Below are 13,731 nucleotides of genomic sequence, written 5' to 3'. Positions count from 1 at the left end.
ATGATCCAAAAGATCGGCATTCTCCTTCTCAAGCTCCTCGAGCTTAGCCTTCAGCCTCTTGAGCTCGGAGGCCATGCCCTCGAGTTCCTTAGCTCCTGCATCAAGCTTTGCATTGGCTGCCTTCAGATCATCGCTTGCTTTAAGGTGGAGATCCTTCGCCTCCTGAGCATGAGACTTGCTCGAGTGAATCTCGTTGTTCAACTTATAGTTGAGCTGGGAAGTAAAGGCAAGAGACTGACAAAGGAAGAAATCACCATTAGCTCCAGGTCAGTATGATTATAACCAAGAAGTAGGACTGTAGAAGGACACTTACCGCGACAGCGAGCTCGATACTCTTCTCATAAAGGACAGTGCAGTCTTGGGTGTCGTTCAAGCATTGCCATTGGGGAGCTTCGAGACTGCCAAAGCTCTGGCCGATCCGGGACATAACATTCGAGACCACCGTAGACCCATGAGACCCAGCGGCATTGTCAACCACATATGCATCCATGTGGGTGGAAACTGATAGCTTTTGAGCTCGAGAAGCAAAAGGCTTTCTAGAAGGAGGACCAAGTGTCGATCGAACCATTACGGGAAGTTGGGGCTCGATCGTGTTAGAGGCATCGACCTCCGAGGTCGATGCCACAGTTGCGGCACCAACCTGCGAAGACGGCGCCGTGATGGAGCCAGAAACAAGAGGAGCTAGGGGAGGAGGTGTCTTCTCGGACCTTTTGGGAACTTTGGCGGACCGGTCCACCTTTCGCGATGGTGCCCTGGGACGCTTGGTCCTTTTGGCACCACCGCTCTCGATGATATTGTCAAGGTCGGAGTTCATGGCACCTGCACAGTTCCAATCGGAGTTAGACATAATGATAATAAGCTTGGAAAATAAAAACAAAAAACCAAGTAAAGAAAAGACCTAACTGGAACTCTTCCCCGAACTAGAGCTCGGGGACCATGAAATTCCCCCATCTTCAGAAGAAGCAGGGGGAGTACCTTCCCTATAGGTGGGTGACAACCTCGAAAGGTCCTTATAATCGTTGGTCCCGTATTGGACAGCTATCCCGTTCCACACCTCGTCCAAAGTATACATGGTGTCATACTTCCCGAGCCCACTATCAAACCTATGAACACAGTCGTCTACCCAACTCCATATGTAGAAGTGGTATCCATCATATGGGCATGAGACTAACCTATTGGGTTTATGCTTTAGTAAGGTGGGGGACCACATTCTCGAGGTAAGGAGGGCTTTACCTTCATCCGAATCTGAGCTCGAGGCTTCATCATTAGCCTCATTCCCCGACGGCGGACTCCTTATGCGAACTGGAAGTGGGGGCCTCACCTCTCTCCTCGGAGGGAGGACGCTTGTGGGCAAAGGCACCTGCTCCCAGTGTTCATACTTTTTATTGGACCAGTCAGAGGTGGACTGGCCCTTTCCCAAAAGTCCGCATTTTTGGAGCTTGTCCTCATGTAAAAGGTACAGGAGAGACCTCCTACCATGAGGGAGTTGAAGCAGGGTCTCCTTATGTCCCTTCATTGCCTCGTCAGGAGAGGGACGCTGAAAATTTGCTGAAAAGCAAGACACATTTCAACTAAGTACGAATCTAACAGCTAAAATCTCGAGCACAGAGATAACGGAAACGGGAATACTTACGAATCCGCCTGAACGAGTAATGTCGAGACGGGGTCAGACCGTCGGTCCAGAAGAAGGCTTTTTTGAAATCAGGTGGATGATTGGGGAGGTCTTCAAAGACCTTCTTCTCTTTGGGATAGCTCAAAAGATAGTAAAAGACATCTCCTCCCCGAGCTCGGGAGGGGTTGCTTTTCAGGCAAAAGAGATATAAAATCTCCTGAGGCGAAGGCCCTTCCCACTCCAGCTCGTGGTAAAGCGACCTCAGGGCAGACAGCACCCTGTAAGAATTGGTGTTGAGCTAGAACGGAGCCAGCCCAACAAAATCTATGAAGTCCTTGAAAAAAGACTTCAATGGCAACAGTGCCCCCGCCCTCATGTGTTCCTGGCTCCATGCCGCGTATTTCAGCTTGGCGTCACGGTCCCCGGGGGCGAAACAGCTTCGTTCGTGGGCGGCCGGAGCTCGACACTTCAAAGAACCTGACAAGCTGAGGCCATGGAGGGCCAAGATGTCAGTTATCTGACTAGTCGAGGTAACCGAGCTCCAATAGTGCTCGGCCTCGAACGTTTCTTTCCTCGGCTGTGAAGACGAAGGCTCCCCCATTAGTGAAAATTCAAGTTCTCCTGGACTAAACGCGACAGTGACCTTAAGTGCGGGGTCGAGGGGGATCGGCCTAGGCCCTGAGTTGTACTCTGGATAAAGGGCCTCCCGAAGAGTTCTCCTCTTCTACTCTATAACCTCGTCTATTTGACGGCGATAATGAGCTCGGATATCCTCCTGCTCGCGCGCAAGCTCATACTCCCAAATTCGGCGTTGATTCCGAGCGAACAGCGACTCCGGGCTCGGGGTTTTTGACGAGTAAGGGATTGCCAGCAACGACCCCCACCGTTTTTCCAGATTCTGTGACATCTAACGAGAAAGAAAAAATGGTGAGGGCCATGCATGCAAGAATTACGAGCTCGATAGAGCGAGCTCGGAGTTTAGGAACAAAACAAGCTCGATACTAAAACCCAGTAAAAAGTCAGGACGTGTATTCTACGGGAAAAAGGAGGAGAGTGGACATAGCTTTTTGAAAAACCCGAAGTATCAGGGAAAAAAGGTGGCGGTTATTCAGGAAAGGTAACATGGGGTATCGTGCATTCTTTAAAAACCAAGATTTTGTACCCAAATATCTTGGTGTGCAAGATACATCTTTTAAATTTTGAAAACCCAAAAATGAAGAAACCATGTTTGGGTTTGTTCTACACAGAAAATTGGATTTGAAACCAAAGATTCAACGCCTAGTATGGGAACGTAAATGTAGAAGCCTATTGATCAAAAATTTCCTAGCATATAATACTAAGGAAATATATCAACACATTCCCAGAAACAACAAGAACACCATGGACAGAAACTGGCATAAGGGAAAATAAAAATTGCACACTTACACAATAATGGCGATTGCAGAGAGATCGTTGACTGAAGGAGAGGCTGCAAATATGAGCTCACGGACTCGAACAAACCGGAGGTTCTTTGTTTTTTCGGCTGAGAAAACATGCACGAGAAAGAGGTTCTCTGGGATGGCCTCTGGTTTCGTCCTTTCCTTTGCTTTATTTCTGATGCGTGTAAAATAAGAGGGAGAAGAAGACCTTGAACATATAAGGGAAGAAAAGTGATAAAGAGGATTGATCTGGGCCATTGGCTAGAATCCTCATAAAATCCGACGGTCAGGGGTCAATGACATGATGGGGCCGAAAAGATGGCAGACGAATGATCGTGGGCATGTTTCCAAGGTACTCAATTGCCGTAAATGATCAATAACCAACTGACGCGTGTCCATTTTCAAGAGTATGACTGTACGGTTCCCGAAGAAAGTAGTTCAAAAGTTTCCTTCTCTTAGGATTCGAACAAATACTTTTGAGGGGGCAAGATGTTATACCCAGATTTTGAGCCATGTTAAATGCGACCTCGAAAGTTGGATTCGCAACGAATGAACTCGTAAAGTTTGAAGTATGCACCAGGACTAAATATCGAGCCTGCAAGACTGAGTCGACCTCGAATGTGGTGGTCTCGAAATATTCACGATCTCGAAGGGTAGCTCCCGAGACGCATCTATCCTCAGGGAAGACCTCGGATCAAGGGTTCCGAGCCTGACACATGTACGATCTCAAAGCCATGTGACCTCGGGAGATGTCATTAGCTCGAAAGCTGATGAGAAACCTGGTAGAGTAAGGGCTTGGAGATATATGATATAACCTTGAATATCTACAAGTGTTGTCTATAAGGGACGTGTTCTGCATTTATTATTGTAAATCCCATAAAATCATGGGATATTACTTGATTAGTTATACGCCCCCTGGTCTTCAGGGGACGTTTCCTTTTATATCGGATTACAGGCATTTAAAGCCATTTAATTTATTTACACAAAAAGAGTAACTACCCAAAATATGTGGGATAGTATTCTGCATCCTTCTCTATAAATAGAGAGGTCATGCACCATTGTAAAGGACCGAAATTCTGAACCTTGAGAGAAAACTCTGAAGAATTCATGCTTAAGAATTTTCAGAGATAACCTTGAGTTTAATAACAGAGACTCGTGGACTAGGCAGATTTAACTGCTGAATCACGTAAAAAATCGTGTTGTGTATTGTCATATTTTAATTGGTCATTACTAGTTATTGTTTACGTGCTCTTCTTTCACTGTTGATGAAAAGCGGCGTCAACACTATTAACTCTATTTTCTTTTATCTTAGCTTTTAAAAATCTATCTATATATAATGATAAATTAATTAACTAATTTAAATAGAGATATTTAAATGCCTTTCAAATGAGATATTTTTAAAAAATATATATTATAATTAAAATAAGACATGCATGCATATATAAATATATTTAAATAATTTAAAAATTAAACTACAACAAAATTATATAAAAGAAAGTATATTCTGATTTACTTTATTTTAGTCAAATATTTTTTTTGAAAATTCAACACGAACTCTTTGTTCGATAAATGTTTAATAATTTATTTTACCATTTTAAAAATAAAGAGTCCAAATAAGTAATTGTCCAAAATACACATGGTTCAAATAATCTATATATATTCTTAACGTTTTGACAAAATACGAGGTCCAAAAGTTAATTTTTTTTTAAAAAAATAAAGGGTCCAATCGAGTAATCGACTAAAATAGAATGCTCAAAATTTTCACAAAACATGTTGTATATATATAATTTACTTTTTTATAAAGAATTTTGAACATTTTGAATGCATACATGATCCAAAGGTTAATTTTAAAAAATAAAAGTTAAAATAAGTAATCGGTAAAAATAGAGTGTTCAAATAATCGATCAATCTATTTATATTTTTAATCTTTTGACAAAACACAAGGTGTAAAAGTTAATTTTTAAAAATAAAGGGTAATCAGCCAAAATAACCATTGCACAAAACATAAATTTATTTATACATAATTTATACTTTTTATAAACAAATCATGCAAAGTGTATAATAATAATAAATATATAAATAAAATTACGTATACAACAAGCTGTTTGAACTTTGTTTTCGACATTTGAATTATTTCTAATACAGTAAACACAATCATAAAAAAAATTGGAGGCAAGACGCGTTCACGTATCCATGTAAAGAAGATGTTGTATGGGTGGAGTGAAAAAGACTCCTTACCACACAATCTTCCCAATAAAATTTAAAAATAAAAACGACAACTTAATTAAACAAACATGTTGACAATGGAAAATTTGATTGATCATTTGCAATTTCAGATAGCTCATGATATCTTTTTACTGCATTTGTGTGACGCATAACTTTTAAATATGTTAAAATTTACATACTAAAAGGTTTAATGTAAAGAACACCCTAAACTAATACTTAATAAAACATTCACATAACATTTTTTCATAAAAGAAAACCACTTATTATAAAGGTCTCAGTGGGGACTTGCTTAAAACTATGCAAGTTGGGCCCATTAATTTTAAAAAGAAAACATGAGTTTTTATGCAAAGTTCAAAAGAAAACAAATCCTATAATTAAGTCCCACTGATAATTTAGAAAAGTCTCTTAAAACATAACATAATTAAAATGGCGTCCTAAAGTGATCGTTTTTCCGTCCATAGGATGCCCCACGCCATACACCCCACGACGATAGAACTCCTCACGTCACCACGCGTGCCACAGAGAAACTTATTTGCTACCTGGAAGGGAAAGTAAGGGGGTGAGCTAAAAGCCGAGTAAGGAAGTACAAACAATAAGCAAGTAAGGATACAACAAATACAAACAATACCATTCATCTTAAACATCATGGCATCATCATATCATAACATTATCGTAACATAAACATCATAACATATCATAACATTATCGTAACATAACATCATAACATATCATAACATTATCGTAACATAACATCATAGCATATCATAACATTATCGTAACAAAACATCATATTCACATTCATACAAAATTCCTTATGAACATGGCCCGCTAACTTGTCCATGTCACCCTTTGAGGTAAACAAGAGTCTCTGGTCCTTGAATAACCTCAGCGCGTCCGCCCTAGGAGTTACGTCTTTATATCCTTAGTAACTCGGGTTACGTCTTTATATCCTTAGCAACCCATTTGATGTGTCGCGTTCATCACACTAACATCCATTCATAAACATATCATATTCATACAAGCCACATATCATCACATTATGGCATTCATAATTCATAACAATTCATTCATACAACAGTCTTACCATTCATAGCATAAAATCATAGAATCTATCTAACTTCCTTACCTCAGGTCCGAGCTAAGAAATTTCACAATCTCTCAACGAGCCTATACCATAACCAAAACAACATTTCTTAGGTTCATAAAATTACTATTTTGCCCTTTCATACAACTCATGTGTGCATGGGCCATGCACACATAATAAGAGTTACACATAACATGCAATTATTCTTAACTACACATAAAGCCATAAAAGAATAATGCTCATTTTACCTAGTTTACATGTATGATCTTTCTATAAAAACCACATGGTTGAATAATAGACATAATTTTGGACATAAAAGTGGATTTGCATGTAACATGCATACGTGGGAACATTGCGTAATTGTGACGTTTTAAAAACGATAATTCTACATGTTTTACTTTTATCGTTTTAAAATTAATAGACTTATAACATGCTTTATTTTTCTTAAAATTTCTAGGTTTGATTAAATTTCTCAAAACATTATTTTATTTCGTAAAATAATTTTATTTAGCTTAAAAAAATAAAATATATGACAATTTCATTTATTATTCTCAAATTACAAAGAATTAACAAAAAGCTTGGAATTTAATTAAAATACCTATGATTAATATGTTTCTTTAGAAAAATCAAATTTAATATTGGTTAATTGTGTTACATAAATGATGTGAGAAAAATATATTTTTAAGTGTGGGAAAATATATTTTATTTAAATTATTTAAGACTTAGTTTTATGTAACATAAATCCATATGTGACAATTAAATAATCATTTTTAAACTTTTTAAACCAAACTTTCAGCCACTATTTAATTTCTTTAAAAAAAATCACAAATAGATTAAATTTAAATATTTTTCTCAATCAAAATAAAGAAAAATCATAACTTATCAAAATATGCATTCATACCATATTAAAATATCATTTTTAATATTACTATAATTTAGGGTATTAATTTTATTTCAAATACTCATCAAATTCATTTTATTGAAACACTTCACATTTTTTACAAAAATTACAGCAACCATTTTTATCTTTAAAAATCACCATATTCAATTTAAAACCTCATTTTTTCTAAAAATACAATAAAAATTCTGTAGGTATTTATTTGAGTAAAATATCATTTTATTGTGACTTAAAATACCCTTTTTAATTTCATAAAATTAACATAACACCAAGGACATTAATTATGCATGCAAATCATTTTTTTTATCAAACTTTTACCCAATTATTTACAAAAATCAGCAAGCTTAATTTCTCATGAAATTCATCCTTTATCTAAAAAATTTCACATAATATCATACATGTCCAAAATCTCATCATGCTCATATTATATACATAATTCTAAGAATATTACTAACATATTCACATGCAATCTTATAAAATCCCATTTTTCTATTCCATTGAATCTACACATGAAATCCAACAAAACACTAACAATAACAATAACATACATTAATTCATAAACACCATATTTCATACATGCCTTATAATAATCCTAACATGTTTCTATCATTTTTCCTTTTATGCATATCATGATTCATTGGTACATAAAATCATATACATATTATAATATTTTTTTTACAATCATCATTATTTCAAAACATACAAGAAAACAAACATGATTGAACTTTTTACCCCTAGGCCTAAACACTTAAGATCCACCATAAAACATCACAAACATTCTCATCTACCTTCACATAAAACCTAGTATGCATCTATCATCATTTTTTTTTTTGCATATTTTACATAAATCAATGATCTAAAATAATCATAGCAACATGAACATAAAATATAATCCTCATATAAATCTCATCAAACCCATTTTCCTCAATCATTCCCATGAGCCATTTTAACAAAACATATTTCTTAAAAATACAAATCATAATCACCAACCTACAATAATCAAACCATTAACACCACCATAAACAACCTCAAAGATAAACCCATCAAAACTAATATATAGGCTAAGAAAAACCATTACCTCTCTTGATTGTTGAATCAATAACACTCTAGCAAGAAAACCTTGTCACCTATAGAGGATTTCCAAACACCATACATCCAAAGAAAGAAACCACAAAATCAACCTTAGATTAGAGATGAGGAGAAGATCCAAATGCACATATGTGAAACACTAGTAGATAGATTCTTACCTAGGGTTCGAAACCGTCTTCTTCTTCTCCTTCTCTTTCTTTTCTTCTTCCCTTCTTCTTCTCTCTAGAAATGGCAGCCCTTCATGCCACTCCCTCTCTCTCTAACCTCTCTATATGTCACGGCCAAATGGCCTATTTTCTTCATAATCCCCTTTTTAATTCCCATTTCCATAAAGCCATCACCAAAAGGAAATGGTAAGTTTCCTTTCTTCTCTATTTTCTTTTAATTTTATTTTATGATAATTGATTGGAATAATGGTGATTTCCCCAAATTGATTATCCTTATCCAATCTAGTTTTATTCTCCTTAAAAAAAATGGAAAAAATATCAACTAATCCCCAAATTTTCTACACGCCATCTACTTGCCTCTTTTTGTAGTTTATTTATTTTTTTCTTTCATTTAAATTAAATCAGTCAATTAAATATAATATATGGTAATTTAAAATGTGTAGAAAATTCACACATGTGCACCTTATTACCATGTACTTGCACACACTAGATCACTAGGATGCATCACTATCTACCATGCACCTTAGTGCATTCAACCAAATCTCACGTAATCACATCAATTGTCACACTTATTTAAAATGTAACACTAATAATATAATAAACATGTTACACAATTATTCACTTATTAAAATAAATAACCAAACAAACAATTAACAAATTTAAATTCAAAAAGATTATACCAAACAATTCTAACTGTTATACCCAGATTTCGAGCCATGGTAAATGTGACCTCGAAAGTTGGATTCGCAACAAATGGTCTCGTAAGGATTGGAGTATGCTCCAGGATTGTGTATCGAGCCTGCAAAGTACGATATATGACCTCGAGTGTGGTGACCTCGAAACGATCGCGATCTCGAAAGGTAGCTCCGAGAACACACTCATCTTCGGGGACGACTTCGGATCAGGGGTCCTTAGCTCGATGTACGTACGATCTCGAAAGACACGTGATCTCGGGACATATCATTAGCTCGCACGATGACGTGAGACCTGGGATGCTAAAGCCTTAGAGATACGCGATAACCACCTTGAATATCTACAAGTATTATAAATATGAGATGTAATCCTCATTTATTAATGTAAATCCCCAAGAATCGTGGGATATTATTTAGTCAGTTATGCGTTTCCTGGTCTTCAGGGACGTTTCCTTTTATATCTGATTATAGGCATTTAAAGCCATTTATTTTTATTCACAAAAGAGTAACTACCCAAAATATGTGGGATAGTATTCTGCATCCTTCTCTATAAATAGAGAGGTCATGCATCATTGTAAAGGACCGAAATTCTGATCCTTGAGAGAAAACTCTGAAGAATTCATGCTAAAGAATTTTCAGAGAAAATCTTAAGATTAATAACAGAGACTCGCGGACTAGGCAGATTTAACTGCTGAACCACGTAAAAATCGTGTGTTTGATTTGTTTTATTTCATTTGGCCATTGTCATTCATTGTTTATGTGCTCTTCTTTTATTGTTTGACGAAAAACGGCGTCAACACTAACAATTAAATAAAATAACAAACAATCAAATAAAACAAACAACAACTAAATAAAATAAACAACATTTAAATAAAACAAATTCATCACACTTAACATTTAAATAAAATAAATCACAAAATTTTAATAATTCAAAAAAAGAAAATTTTGGTGCACTACATTTAAGACCATTTCTAATGAGAGATGTAAATAGTGCGCTATATTTGACACAAAAAATCAATATATTATATATTTAGCGCAATTTTTAGCATTATGTTCCAATGCACAATTGTAAAAACTGTTGTAAAATTTAATATTTCATTAATGTTAATTTGATATTTATTGAAAATACATAAAAAATAATCATTTTTCTTTATATTTTATTATTGATAATATAAGATAATAATAAAATAATAAGGTAAAAAATATAATATTTAATGCAAATAAATAAAATTAATACTAAAATAATATAAATAAAAAAAAGTGTAATTGGGAGGAAAAGTCTACTATTCGATCTTGAGTTTGAACCAACCTCGGGTGCAGAGTTTAAAGCTCAAGGTCAGTAACCACAACAAGTGTCTATAAATATGACTTCGTGCTTTTCTATAGAACTACTATAACATCTTGCACCAACAATAATTAACAAAATTACATCATTTTGATAAAACTTTAAAATTGTAAAATCTAAACACAAAGGAGAAAATAAAAAAATAATTTTAAGTTTGAATATTTTTAGAAGTATTATTTTTTTTAAAAAATCATATATTTAGTTTTTTTTTTTTTTTTTTGAATTTACGTTGCGTGTTTTCCTTTTCAATTACACTTGATGTAGTTCTCATAAATTCTGTAAGATTAGACGCATCCTCTTTTTTTAGTTATTTTATTAAGCCAATATTTGTCTTTTGCATAAATGTAAGGATTACAAAGAGATGGTATGATAATAGTAATCAAAAGTGAAAAAATTGTAGCTCCATAACTTTTATTTTATGATAATTTTTTATTGATGCAGCATATATTTTACAACTATTAATTAAAAAGTGTTTTTATATATAATTTTTCTTTTTCTTTACTTCTCTCTAAATAAAGCAATTATAAAATTATAAAATTTCATTTTACACATCTTCTAAAATATTTACTTTTTCTATCCCAATAATTTTAACTAATCTATATATATATATATCTTAATATGTGTTCACGACGGAAATTCTTGATTTTAACGGTTTTTTATTTTTTTAAGATTAACTTTAACGGAATATTTTTATATTTAAATATTTAAACTTAAATAAAATAAAATAAATAATTAAAAAAACTAAAATAAAATATTTTTGAGATATTATACAATAATAATTATTTAAAAATAATAAATAATTAAACAAATTAAAATATGATATTTTTGAGATATTTTACAATGATAATTATTTAAAAATAATGAGATCATATGTTTTATAACTTAAATATAATTTAATTAAACTTAAATTCACTTATTAGAATAATATCATATTAAATATATAATATAATTAATCTACTGTGAATTAGCAACAATTTTTTTTAAAAAAAAAAACTAGCAAGAAACTTAAATTTAAATTCCACGCATAATATTTAATATTACATTAAACATATAATATATAATCTCTTGCTGTCCCTCCCAAATTCAAAAATTAGAACAAATATAAACTTAAACAAAAATAAATAAATTATTTAATTAAAATATGATATTTATTTGAAATTTATATAACATTAATATAAATTTAACAAAAATAATTAATAAATTCTATAAATAAAACTAAGCAAACGTGCAATGTACGTTGTTTGTATCTAGTATATATATTTATATATAAAAAAGAGAGTTTCAAGGAGATTATGTGGCACTCTATTATCTCTTCAAAGGACTAATTCTATTTTCTCTATTAATCTAATTTTTTTAATTCATTTACAAAATCCATTATTATTTTTTAATTTTTAAATTCATATACATTATCTCTCTACAATCTCTTCAAAACACTAATTTTATTTTCTCCATTAATCTAATTTTTTAATTCATTTACAAAATCCATTATCTTTTTTATTTAATTTTTAAATTATGTGGCACTCTACAATCTCTTCAAAGTACTAATTCTATTTTCTCCATTAATCTAATTTTTTAATTCATTTACAAAATCCATTATCTTTTTTTTTTAATTTTTAAATTCATATACATTATCTCTCTACAATCTCTTCAAAACACTAATTTTATTTTCTCCATTAATCTAATTTTTTAATTCATTTACAAAATCCATTATCTTTTTTATTTAATTTTTAAATTCATATACATTATCTTTGATTTTAACACCTAATAAACTTACAAAAATTTAAATAAGATAATAAACTTACAAAATTTTAAATAAGACATTTATATAAGATATTTTTTGAGTTTTTATTATTAACACAGAATAGTTGTAGCTATACTATAAATACAATAATTTAATTATTATTATTATTATACATATTAATTACCAGAAAAATATAACCGTGCCGCATAGCACAGTTTTTTAAATAAAAAATATATGTGTTTTAAATAATTGGTTATTTTGTAACATATATCTAGCTAAAAAATAAACAGTTAGCTATAACCGTAAATAGCTATACATGTAGTTAGCTATGATTTTCACTTTAGTTTAAATAATTAATTTTCACTTTATTATTTTAAATAATTGATGTTCACTTTAGTTTTTTGCTTAGCTAGATATATGTTAAAAAATAAATAACGTGGTTACACATTGGTTTTTTTATTAATATATGTTAAAAAATTAGAAAAATCTATAAATTAAATTATCGGTTACACATTGATTTTTTTATATATAAATTAGTTTCGGTGACAAAAACTAAGCATTATTTATCATAAATATCTCAAATATGAAGTACATGATATTATTATGGTGTAACCATATGTTGATTTTTTTACCATTTAATTATTATATAAATTAATAATATTATATATAAATATCTCTTCATGATTTTATATATATATATATATATTCTAAACCTTCTCTATAACTCTCATATTTTCTTCTACTCTAATTTCTTTTAAACATAATGCCCAAGTCATTTTTATGCATTATTTACTATTTATAGCAAAGTAATAAGCCTCAAATCTCAAAGCCTCTTTGATTCTTCTTTTCTTCTTCTGAAAGTTTTTTCAAGGTATTATTTAGTGGCTATTACTTCAAACACTCTCTTCTTCACTCCTTCTCTTCTTTTTAATTTTGCAAAATTATAATAATTCTTTTTCAATTATTATTACTACTATTGCTTTTACATATTGTCACTTTTAATTTGAGTAACCAGTTTTCCTAATTAACTATTTTCATGTTATTTAATTATGATACAATCTACTTAGGATAGTTCCAATTTTAGCAATAAGAAAGATTTTGTTGGATATGAAATAACCAAAAAAAAAAAACTCAGATCAGACCTTTTTTCTAGTTTAATGGACGCTATTCATCATGGTGATTCAGATTGCTCAAAAGTGGGGAAATCAATTATTTTGCGTCACACATTGGGGGACCACGATATAGAGTACAAAATTATCAAGATGCTATGACAATTTGTAAATGGGCAGGATATCTTGATTTATTTCTTATTTTCACTTGCAACCTAAAGTGGCCAGAAATAAATGACATGATCCATTTAATAGGCCAAAAAGACGATAACAATCGAGTCGATATCATATGCAGAGTATTTGAGATAAAGCTATTCCAACTAATGCACGATCTGAAAAAAGAACAACCG

Source organism: Humulus lupulus, chromosome 1 (assembly GCF_963169125.1).
Source record: "Humulus lupulus chromosome 1, drHumLupu1.1, whole genome shotgun sequence".
Lineage (NCBI taxonomy): Eukaryota > Viridiplantae > Streptophyta > Magnoliopsida > Rosales > Cannabaceae > Humulus > Humulus lupulus.
Note: the sequence above shows the minus strand (reverse complement) of the source record.